Source organism: Bos grunniens, chromosome 20 (genome assembly GCF_055505025.1).
Source record: "Bos grunniens cultivar Pamir isolate PY7600 chromosome 20, Bosgru_T2T1.0, whole genome shotgun sequence".
NCBI classification, from domain to species: domain Eukaryota; kingdom Metazoa; phylum Chordata; class Mammalia; order Artiodactyla; family Bovidae; genus Bos; species Bos grunniens.
The window spans coordinates 36,171,776-36,184,511 of record NC_141184.1 but is presented as its reverse complement, the minus strand read 5'-3'; the positions used below and the strand labels follow the sequence as shown (position 1 = coordinate 36,184,511).

General features: G+C 43.6%; 1 long non-coding RNA gene across 3 annotated transcripts in view; it reads left to right on the top strand.

Annotated features, from left to right (window-relative positions):
* The window catches only part of LOC147350248 (uncharacterized), a 274,444-nt gene that overhangs the window by 110,846 nt on the left and 150,862 nt on the right, over positions 1-12,736 (top strand). For all 3 annotated transcript variants that reach the window (XR_015148677.1, XR_015148678.1, XR_015148676.1), the window contains exon 3: positions 12,129-12,253. This is a non-coding gene — a long non-coding RNA (uncharacterized LOC147350248). The remainder of the gene's footprint in view (positions 1-12,128; positions 12,254-12,736) is intronic.

Below are 12,736 nucleotides of genomic sequence, written 5' to 3'. Positions count from 1 at the left end.
GCCTTTCAATTGTGTCCATGGTCACCCCTTCTTTAAAACCTTTGCAGACCCCTTAATTATTGTAATTCCATACTTACATTTATTTCCATATTATAACAGTTTCTATTATGACTCAAAGGTCCATAGACTGGCAGCCTGTAGGCTACTGCTGCTGCTACTGCTAAGTCGCTTCAGTCGTGTCCGACTCTGTGCGACCCCATAGACGGCAGCCCACCAGGCTTCTCCGTCCTTGGGATTCTCCAGGCAAGAACACTGGAGTGGGTTGCCATTTCCTGCTCCAATGCATGAAAGTGAAAAGTGAAAATGAAGTCGCTCAGTCATGTCCGACTCTTCAGCGACCCCATGGACTGCAGCCTACCAGGCTCCTCCACCCATGGGATTTTCCAGGCAAGAGTACTGGAGTGGGGTGCCTTCTCCGGCCTATAGGCTAAAGGGACCTTTAATCTCTTTTTATGTTTGGCTGTCACAAAACTTTGCCCATTCCCACAAATTTGATTTGTCGTGGCTCCCAACTACTCTTTATTATCTCAAACATCAGGCTAGCTCTACTCATTTATAAAACTAGTGGTTTTTTAGTAGTTTAAACATTTCTACCAAAATCTTGAAATCCTGTATAACAATATATCAAAATATGTTTTCATAGATAACTTTAGACTCTGTTCAGATAATTGCATTCACTGATTCATGGTCTGAGTAAACTGTTCACTTGACTTTTATTACATCATGAAAATAAGTGCTATTTCATTTTTGACTCAAATAGCCATTAGTCACCAAATTCCTAACACTGCTCTTTGAGTTTAATAGCGGTTTAGATCAATCACAAAATATATGAAAATGAGGAGATTCAGCGAGATTCTACTTTTATTATTCATTTCTCAGAAACCTGAGGGGTTCTTGGTTTAGGGATTACATCATCTCTTCCAGAGTCTTCCTCTACCCCATAATCACCTGGAAAGCTTTTAATTTAAATATTGATGCCCAGATGCTTGTCTTGAAGATTGAGATTGAATTCCTATGCAGTAGGGCCTAGACATTCATGTATACATACATACATGCTTTGTCCCTCAGTCATGTCCGACTCTTTGTAACCCCCATGGGCTGTAGCCCACCAGGCTCCTCTGTCCATGGGATTCTCCAGGCAAGAATACTGGAGTGGGTTGCCATTTTCTTCTCCAGGGGATCTTCCCCACCCACAGATGGAACCTGCATCTCATGTGTCTCCTGCACTGTGGGCAGATTCTATACCAGCTGAGCCACTGGGGAAGCCCCATATATATGAATAATAAAATATATATAGTAGAAATATGTATTTTTAGGTTTCCCAGATGATTCTAATATGCACCTAGATTGGAGAATCATTGATCTTCCTTGGTTACAGAGCATCCATTGTCCTGGGGCAAGGTATAATAGGAACTTGACAAAGTTTACCCCTTCCCAATACTCCTTAACATATAGGGTGGGTCACTGAGAATAAATTATACATTAAAAATCCCGGGGGAGCTGGTAAAGCATGGTGATTCCTGGGTCACATCCTCATAAGTTCTTTTATTTTTTTGGCCATACCATGCAGCATGTGGGATCTTAGTTCCCAGACCAGGGATCAAACCTGTGCCCCCTGCAGTGGAAGCACTGGAAGTGTGGAGTCTTAACCATTGGACTGCCAGGGAAGTCCCACCATCATAGATTCTGATTCTGTATTTCTTCTGCACCCTATGCTAATCACCAGTTAGCTACTTCCTAGAAAGAAGATCTGCAGTTCACCCTTGTTCAAGGCTCTATTTCTGAATCACTCATCCTGACCCATTCATTCCTCCCACCACTTTGCCTCTTAATCTCACAAATTTCCAAATCATCACTTTTCGATCTTCAACTTTCCCATTGGACTTTCCTTCTGGCATTTTCTTCTTCTTGGCTCCCCAGGCACCATAGTATGATCTCCCTCAGTGAACCTGCTTTTGTTTGTCTTGGGAGTCTGCTCACACATTACATCTATTTTTCCCAGAGATTTCTCCTCTTCAAATTTACCTTCCCCATCTTTCATATGCTGTATTTACCCCAGCTTGAATCTTCTTGGGTTAGTTGATTAAAAAGCCATCTTAAAACTTTATGGCTTAACACAACAAATATGACTTTATGGGGTAACTCGATGTTTCTTCTACTCTGGATCAGCTGGGCTGGAGTGGGGCTCACTCACATCTTTGAGACCTCAGTTGAGATGGCTGGGACAGCTTGGGGCCTCTTTCCATGTGATCTCTCATCCTCTGTAGATTAGCCTGGGCTTCTTCAAATGGTGGTAGAAGGACTCTATAGGAGCAGCAAGAGAGGGAAAGCCCCAATAAGAAGTGTTTCTTCAAGTCTCTGCTTGCACTCTGTTTGCTGATGTCTCATTGACCAAAGCAAGTCACTGGCCAAGACTGAAGTCAAGATGGGAAATGACTACCCGGAGGCATGAATCCTTGGTGCCCATTACTACGAAAGCAGACAATAGCTTTCCCCCTAATTCCAATTATTTATGCCCCTTGTGGTGCTGGAGAAGACTCTTAAGAGTCCCTTGGACTGCAAGGAAATCAAACCAGTCGATCCTAAAAAAAAATAAACCCTCAATATGCATTGGAAGAACTGATGCTGAAACTGAAGCTCCAATATTTTGGCCTCCTGATGTAAAGAGCTGACTCATTGGAAAAGACCCTGATGCTGTGAAAAATTAAAGGCAAAAGAAGATGGCAGCAGAAGATAAGATGCTTAGATAGCGTCACTGACTCAAATGGATATGAATTTGAGCAAACTCCAGGAGGTGGTGAAGGTCAGGGAAGCCTGGCATGCTAGAGTCCATGAGGTCACAAAGAGTCGGACACAACTTAGCAACTGAACAAACAAAACAAAAACATGTGCAAAATATACTTTCTCCCTCTGAAGGCCCCCCAAAGTCTCATTTAACTATAGTGTTAGGCTCAGAGTCTAGAATCTTGGGATTTCTAGTTCAAACAGGGATGAGGCAGTTCTTGGCTGTGACTCTTTTGGATCTAGAAACCTGTAAATGAAAGAGAGAAGTTATATGCTGTGCACACACGCAACAAACAGTGAAATCCAGGGACAGGAGAATTGCAGTAAGGACATCCATTCAAAAAGAGAATTAAAGGGAAAGCACGCAGTGACACTGACGCCTAAGAATTCTGGGATCCTGCCAGGCATATGTCGCCAGGTTACCCTGCTCTGATCTCCCTGGAAGTAATTTCCTAACCCATTGTTCTCCACTGCCCCTGGCGCCTCTGTCCAGCTCTTGGCTCTGTCTTCTGAGACAGCATTCCTTTTCCATAAGAATTAGCCTGTGTTGGCCCCGAGTAGCTTTTTGAGCCTAATTCCTACTCAAACAAAAAGTTGGGTGCCCAAGGGCTGTATTGCAACTTATGAAATTTCAGACCCTTTTACTCCAAGCTGGTTATGGTTTTACTTGTTTTTTATTAAGATTCTATTTCACCAAAGCAGTTTTCAGCTCATAGCAGAATTAAGGGAGCGGAGCAGAGATTTCCCATATATCCCCACCCCCACACACGCATAGTCCTGGTATAGTCCCCCATTATCAGCATAATCCCCCATTATCAGGTGGCATATCTTCCAAGAATCTTAAGGGTATTGTTCCATGGCAGCCAATCATGCTCAAAATAGAGAGATGACAGTCTTTAAAAGAATTGTGGATAGTCCCCCATACATCAGTTCAGTTCAGTTCATTCGCTCTGTCGTGTCTAACTCTTTGCGACCCCATTGACTGCAGCACGCCAGGCCTCCCTGTCCATCACCAACTCCCGGAGTTTACTCAAACTCACGTCCATTGAGTTGGTGATGCCATCCAACCATCTCATCCTCTGTCATCCCCTTCTCCTCTCGCCTTCAATCTTTCCCAGCATCAGGGTCTTTTCAAATGAGTCAGCTCTTTGCATCAGGTGGCCAAAGTATTGGAGTTTCAGCTTTAGCATCAGTCCTTCCAATGAACACCCAGGACTGATTTCCTTTAGGATGGACTGGTTGGATCTCCTTGCAGTCCAAGGGACTCTCAAGAGTCTTCTCCAACACCACAGTTCAAAAGCATCAATTCTTCAGCACTCAGCTTTCTTTATAGTCCAACTCTCACATCCATACATGACTACTGGAAAAACCATAGCCTTGACTAGATGGACCTTTGTTGGCAAAGTAATATCTCTGCTTTTTAATATGCTGTCTAGGTTGGTCAGAACTTTTCTTCCAAGGAGTAAGTGTCTTTTTATTTCATGGCTGCAGTCACCATCTGCAGTGATTTTGGAGCCCCCCAAATAAAGTCTGACACTGTTTCCACTGTTTCTCCATTTACTTCCCATGAAGTGATGGGACTGGATGCCACGATCTTTGTTTATGATCCACCTCCAGATGGTACATTTGTCACAACCACTGAACCTGCACTGATACCTCTTCATCACCCAGAGTCCATAGTTACATAGGGTTCACTCGTGGGGTTGTACGTTCTATGGTTTTGAACAAGTGTATTAAGATGGTTAGATAGCATCACCAACATATGGATGTGAATCTGAAGAGCATCCAGGAAGATAGTGAAGGATTCGGAAGCCGGTGAAGGATTCCGGAGATGGTGAAGGAAAGGGAAACCTGGTGCGCTGCAGCCCGTGGAGTTGCAAAGAGTCGGATACAACTTAGTGACTGAATGACAACAACATAATGATATCAGTACACTTCCTTCATTATGGCATCACGCAGAGTATTTTCAGTGCTCTGAAAGTCCTCTGTGCTCTGCCTGTTCATCCCCGATAAATGCTGGCAACCACCATAGTTCTGTCTTGTCCAGAATGTTACTATTGCTAAGTCGCTTCAGTCGTGTCCGACTCTGTGCGACCCCAGAGACAGCAGCCCAACAGGCTCCGCCGTCCCTGGGATTCTCCAGGCAAGAACACTGGAGTGGGTTGCCATTTCCTTCTCCAATGCATGAAAGTGAAAAGTGAAAGTGAAGTCGCTCAGTCGTGTCCGACTCTTTGCGACCCCATGGACTGCAGCCCACCAGGCTCCTCCACCCATGGGATTTTCCAGGCAAGAGTACTGGAGTGGGGTGCCATTGCCCGAATGTTACTATAGTTTTTGTTTTTTAGTACAACTCTCTTTAAAATGTCATAGGTGTTCTATTATTGTCACTCATGTCTGCTTCAAACCACATCCATGATTCTTTTTAAGACTGGCATCTCTCTATTTTGAACGTGTTTGGCTGCCATGGAACAATACCCTTAAGATTCTTAGAAGATATGCCACCTGAGATATTTGACTGTAAACCACCTTATAAAAGCCCCAATTCAAGAACAAGGCAGCTTCAAAAAAACGAACAGGAAGGAATCATTTCTGCAAGAACAGGAAGGGTAGCAGCACAGAGCGAGACCAGGAATTTGCACGGAGCAGATCTGGGACACTCAGTTCTTGCTGGATGTTGTGTGGATGGGTTGAACTTGATTGAAAGCACAAGACTGGGCAAACAGCCATAATTTGACAGCTGCCGTCCCAAGGTCTATTCAGTTTTCTGAAGTATTTTTAAAATGTAACATTATTTTAAATGTACCCTTGCAAGTTATTTTATGATATTTGTTATATTTGTTTTAAATCGTTCTCCATCAGATTAATATGTTATCATTTACCAGTCCCCTGTAGTACCTTATGTAGGCAGTTTTGGTTTTCTGCTATTATCATCTTTATAAATTTTTACTCTCAAATTCATTGATTTTCCAATATTTCCCAATATTTAAAAAATCAGATCACTGGTTAATAGTACTGAAACCTACTTGAGGCAAATGAGCTAAGTCTAGTGTTTTCTAGAAGGATTGTAGCAATTTATAACACTGTCACCAGGCTACCTATTTCCCTGAAGCCTTATCATCATTGAATTTGATCATTTTTCTTTTTTTAGAATTTAGCAGACAAAATGGCCTCTTCTGGTTTTAATTTCCATTTCTAACTTCTAAGTAGAGTAATAATTCTTCCTTTTGTTAAATTACCCAGTCATTTTTCTTGTGTGGCATCTGCGCCAATTGTAGAGTATAAAATTAATGTTAGATTTAGCTTCAAATGACAAAAACAAGAAAGTCCAAAGGACAAAAAATTTAACAGTGGCTTTTTTCTTTCTCACCTAAAAGACGTCTGGGGACAGTCCAGGGCTGCCAAGTGCTCAAGTTGTCAGGGACCCGGGCTCTATAACCCTCGGCAACAGCGTATGTGTTCCAGTTGGCAGGAAGGAGACAAGGGGGTGGGTGAGGGGGATAAGCCACTTCCCTTTAAGGACATTTTCCAGAAGGTGCACACCACTTCTGTTTATATCCTCTTGGCCAGCACTAAGTTTTATTTCCAGAAAAAAAGGGAGGGTGGATAGCATGTTGACTAGCAGTCTCTGCTGTACACAACCAACCCCCATCTCTCATCAGAGCTGAGAAAGGAGCCGCAGTGGCAGGAAACGGTGGTGCAGTTAAAGGAGAGAAGGGCACTATGACTCAGTCCAGCCCAGAGATGGGTGTGTGTGGGGGTGACAGTCTTGCCCATGGGAATCAGGCTGTCTCTGATCCTGCACTCTATCTGGTGCTTCACCCTTAGCCCTCGCTAATAGACCTTCCACCTCCTCCCCAGATTCTCAACATTTTCAAGGCCCAGCTCAGATCTCAACTCCTGCAGACTTCCCTTTGCAGCCCAAGCATTTACTACTTACTCGAAACTAGATACCAAGATAGGTCTTGTTATCATTACTCTATGTGTAGCTGACCCAAAGAGATTACAAATTTATGAAAAGCAGGCATAGTAACTTACATTGTTTGGTGGATGTCACCTCTCCATATTCTCTTTTAGGAATCTCAATTTAGGAATGTCTTATTACTCATAAATACCCTATTTGGGGGAATCCAAGCTTTGAAAAATCCAGTGAATGTAACTTTCTCAAGAAGAACTGAAATGCATGGAGGGTGGGTTTGGCATGAATGTCAAGGTCAAGAGGACAGTATGAATCTAAGTGGGATGGCAGGTACCCTCAGAATAGGGATGGAAGTTGATAGGCATGCAGGGCTGAAATTTGAGCCTTTCCAGCTATCTATTGTTAGATGGTGTCTGCCTTGTTGATTATGATATATTTTGCCTCTTACCTTGGGTATACCCTGGGTATAGGAAGGGATGTAATGCTTCCCAGGTGGTGTAGTGATAAACAATCTACCTGCCAATGCAGAAGACTCGGGTTTGATCCTTGAGTTGGGAAGATCCCCTTGCGAAGGAAATTGCAACTCACTCCAGTATTGTTGCCTGGGAAATCCCATGGACAGAGGAGCCTGGCGGGCTACAGTCCATAGGGTCACAAAGAGTCAGACACGACTGAGCGACTGAGTACCACCACAAGCCACTAAGTCTGAAACTATGTAAGGGAAAGAAGATGTGAAAGGCAGGAGAGGGCCAGATTGTTAAGGGCCCTGAAAGCCAGGCCAGGAAGCTGAGAGGCAGTGGGGAACCATAGACAGGCGTGGCTTTGGAATCAGGTAAAAGAAACACCCAAGCTCACATTTCCTCTTTATCAGATATTTGCTGTGTGAATTAGGCCAACATCTTATTTATCATGTGTAAAGTGAGGATAATGATGCTGACATACCACTCAATACATAAGAATGTCTTTGTTGCCCCAGGAAGTCGTTATATATTTTGTTCAGCATTAACATACAGTAATATGGTTAATGGCCTTGCTAAGCAGTCTAGAAACTACAATTTGATAAGATTATAAGTGAATCAATTCTTTTATACCTACAAAATTATCCAACGGATCAACCATCCAGATCTAATAGCTCCACTTCCAGGGACTTCTCAACACTTCTTGAGCTGTCAGGCTGGGACTTGAAGAAGGAACCCCTGGATTTCTGAGTCAAGGACACCCCAGGGAATCCAGGTGCTTGGGTGTTGCTTTTCTCTGCTTGCCAGCAAGGGAGGCCCCTGAACCTAAAAATAACTGCCTGGGAGAGATTTGGGGAGGGGAAGGGAGGACGCAGTGTGGGAGGTGAGATGGGAGGAGTTTGCGAGAGAAAATAAGAGGATGCCAAGGAAACATGTTTTACTGAGTGGCATCCCTTTCCTAAGCCACCCCTTCCAGAAGCTGGGCTCCGGAGAGCCTCTTGAGGGATCCAGGGGTAGATAATAGGTGATTAATAGGTGATATTCAGGAAGCATTTCTTCTGCAGGAAGCTGCAGATCCCAGATACCTCTGGGATACCTCTGGGATCTGCAGCTTGTAGTGTCTTGAAACTCTGAGGCCCCAGGAGGCCCCAGGAGATGGGAAAGAATGAAGAAAGATCATAGGAGGTAGGAAGACAGGAGTGTCCTCACCTACTTCACCAACCAGAGCAAGGCCTTTAGGAATGGTTTCCCTTTCGGTTGTTAACGGAGTATCTGGACCATCTCAGCTCACCAACCTGCGCATCTTACTGTGCGACAATCAGAAAGCAAGATCCGAGGTCCTTGAGAATGAGGATTGAGCCTGGATGATTGAGGATGGGGAAAGAGGAGGAAGGAGAAGAAGAAATAAGCAACTGAAACTTGGAAGATGACTCTGGATGCCCTGTTGAAATGGGGGCTTAAGATCTTTGGCTTGAAGGAAATGGACCTTGGGATGTGTGCACAGAAGGGACAGATGATGCACAGAGGGTGCCCCGAACAATCCATCATTAGGAGCACACAAAGTCCCATGGACTACACAGACGTGGGTAATTTCAAGAGAATTTCCAGATCCCCGTTTCCTTCTGTGTTATTTCTCAAAACTGATGCCTCTGAGGGCAGATCCTGGGTGTCCTGCTAGTTCCCATTTCCCATCTCACCTTTGACCTTTATTGTTGTTCAGTCGCTAAGTCGTGCCTGACTCTTTGCAACCCGCATGGACTGCAGCTCACCAGGCTTCCCTGTCCTTCATTATAGTATAGTACAACAACTATCAGATCAGATCAGATCAGTCACTCAGTCGTGTCCAACTCTTCACGACCCCATGAATCGCAGCACGCCAGGCCTCCCTGTCCATCACCAACTCCCGGAGTTCACTCAGACTCACGTCCATCGAGTCAGTGATGCCATCCAGCCATCTCATCCTCTGTTGTCCCCTTCTCCTCCTGCCCCCAATCCCTCCCAGCATCAGAGTCTTTTCCAATGAGTCAACTCTTTGCATGAGGTGGCCAAAGTACTGGAGTTTCAGCTTTAGTATCATTCCTTCCAAAGAAATCCCAGGGCTGATCTCCTTCAGTTGAAAAAAAGATGTGAGCTGGTTCTTGAATACATTGTGTGTGTGTGTGTGTGTGTGTATGAGTGTGTGTGTGTGTGTGTCTGTCTGTCTGGATGCTTAGTTGCTCAGTCATGTCCAACTCTTTGCAACCCATTGGACTGTAGCCCACCAGATTCCTCTGTCCATTCTATTTCTTTCTGGCAAGAATACTGAAATGAGTTGCCATTTCTTTCTCCAGGGATCTTCCCAACCCAGAGATCCAAGTTGAGTCACCTGTGTCTCCTGCAATGCAGGAGGATTCTTTACCCCCTGAGCGTGTCTATTGTTGTTCAGTCACTGAATCGTATCCAATTCTTTGCAACCCCATGGACTGCAGCACACCAGGTTTCCCTGTCCTTCACTGTCTCCCAGAGTTTGCTCAAACTCAAGTCTATTGAATCTGTGATGCCATCCAACCATCTCATCTTCTGTCACCCCCTTCTCTTCTGCCCCCAATCTTTCCCAACAGTAGGGTCTTTTCCAATGAGTCACCTCTTTGAATCAGGTGGCCAAAGTACTGGAGCTTCAACTTTTGCATCAGTCCTTCCAATGAATATTTAGGGTTGGTTTTCTTTAGGATTGACTGGTTTGATCTCCTTGCTGTCCAAAGGACTCTCAAGAGTCTTCTCTAGCACCACAGTTTGAAAGCATCCATTCTTCAGCACTCAGTCTTCTTTATGGTCCAACTCTCACATCCATACATGACTACTGGAAAAACCACAGCTTTGACTAGATGGACATTTGTTGGCAAAGTGATGTCTCTGCTTTTAATATGCTGTCTAGGTTTCTCATAGGTTTTCTTCCAAGGATCAAGTGTCTTTTAATTTCATAGCTGCGGTCACCTTTGACTGTGGCCCTGGGGTACTTTTCAAAAGGAAGTTCTACCTGTTGCTTCCCAGGTGGCGTTAAAGGTCAAGAATCTACTTGCCAGTGCAGGAGATGCAAGAGACACGAGTTTGATCCCTGGGGTGGGAAGATTCCCTGTAGTAGGAAATGGCAACCCACTCCAGTATTCTTGCCTGGGTAAATTCCATGGACAGAGGAGCTTGGTGGGCTATAGTCCATGGTGTCACAAAGAGTTGGATATGACTGAGCGATGGAACATAAGCACAAACCTATCACACAGTTAGTGTCTTACTAAGGTGCACTGCAGTGGAGAGAAAAATCCTCCAAATAAAAGATCAATATGGAATATTGGTGTTTGGATCTACAATTACATATTTTGCCTTGATTTCAAATAAGAGAAGGTGAAAGATTAAGATTACAGTTTCAAATTAAAGTAAATTCAGTTCACTTCATTTGCTCAGTCGTGTCCTACTCTTTGCAACACCATGAACTGCAGCACGCCAGGCCTCCCTGTCCATCGCCAACTCCTGGAGCTTGCTCAAACTCATGTCCATTGAGTTGGTGATGCCATCCAACCATCTCATCCTCCTTCATCCCCTTCTCCTCCTGCCTTCAATCTTTCCCAGCATCAAGGTCTTTTCCAAGGAGTCAGTTCTTCGCATCAGGTGGCCAAAGTATTAGAACTTCAGCTTCAGCAGCAATGACTATTCAGGACAGATTTCCTTTAGGATTGACTGGTTTGATCTCCTTGCAGTCCAAGGGACTCTCAAGAGTCTTCTCCAACACCACAGTTCAAAAGCATCAGTTCTTCAGCACTCAGCTTTCTTTATAGTCCAACTCTCACATTCATACATGACTACTGGAAAAACCATAGCTTTGACTAGATGGGCCTTAGTTGGCAAAGTAATGTCTCTGCTTTTAAATATGCTCTCTAGGTTGGTCATAGCTTTTCTTCCAAGGAGCAAGCATCTTTTAATTTCATGGCTGCTTATTATAAAGTTATATGGGTTATTCTCTTAATTATTTATTCAAACACATAGGGGAACAATTTCCTTTAGTTTTTGCCAAAATATTATTGTGTATTATAAATCTATATTCATTTTCTAAATTTGGGTACAATTTTTCTGTTTGCTTCAACTTTTCCACACCTTTTTGACCCAATGGCTTCTCTTCTTTTTGCCAGTAATTTCCACAAGCTATGGCCTTATTCTGGCAATGAGCAAAATTCATCTATAATACATAAACTGATCTTTTAAAAAGGATAGTTTCCTTTTTTATGTTTAATTATTATTTTAAAATTTTATCTTAGAATCATTTATTTCACTCAACTATATACCAGTATAAATTTATAATGATAAATCAATCTAGAATATTGATTAACATGTAGAGTCTTATGGGTGCAGGGAATTTTAACTTTTTCAGTATTGAAGTAATAATAGCATAAGGATTGAATCTAGAAAATTTAATATATAAAACTTTAACTTATGTGCATATTTATTGCCAAGAATTATGATATGGTAATCAATAAAATATTGCTAAGCTTAAAAGTATATTGTACTAAAGCAAGATTCTGTGGGTAACATAGATGGAAATATGAGTGCAAAGAACATAAATGATGGAAAATTTCTGACTGTTAAAAAAGAGCTTGTTCATGTGTTTTTCAAATAGGTGAAGGTAGATATTTCATGCATTTAATTGAGTGATTTAACAGTTTTAAAAGTCAGTGTGCCAGAAGTTATATATTTCTCAATTATATAAACTTGCCATAAAAATGTTATATTGTTAACTTAAAAACGTGTGAGGATATATAATTTTTCCAAGAATGTTAAGAGTTCCCAGAACAAAGTATTTCATAGATCTCTGGCCTGAGAGGTGGGAGAAAAATGAGGAAAGGAAAGGGGGTGGCGGAGAGGTGCCAGTCCATGCTGCCATTTCGCCAGGAGATGGGGTTGCGGCCTATGACACTTCTGAGCTGTCTCTGCTTTGCTCTCAGGATGTCTTGTCTGCTTTCTGAGAGGATATGAAAATGATGGACCTGAGCTGGAACAGTTCATTCTCCAGAGTGCTTGCTCAGATGTGAATGGGCGTGACAATGGACTCTGCTTGTGGAATCTGACTGTAAGTGTGCCCCCCAACCCCAGTCATCCTGTACTGCTCACAATCCTACAGAAGAATGGGAGTGGGGTATGGGAGTGGGGTGTGCGAGGGGGTATGGGAGTGGGGTACGGAAGGGGGTATGGGAGTGGGGAGTAATAGACTCACTGGGATGCTGCCATCTCAGTGAAGCTGCCATTTAGCTGAAAAGATGTGGGTGATGGAATGGTTGGGAGAACATGGGTTATTCTGTTAGCCGTCGGGGCCTTGGGCCTTCTTGACTCTGCGAACTTGGGCTTCTCCAAGCTTGGGCTCCCAGGCACAGATGCCCCCTTAGCATTGGTGTCAGTGGCTATGGCTTCCCCCTCTCCTGGCCTCATCTGCCCTCTGTCGGCTCGGCCTGCTTGGTATGTCTCCTCCTACTCTCCTGTACCTCCCCGGAATCTTGCCACTTGTGTAGGATGTTTGCCACAAAGGCTGTTTGGGCAGAAGGATTCTCTGGGTCTA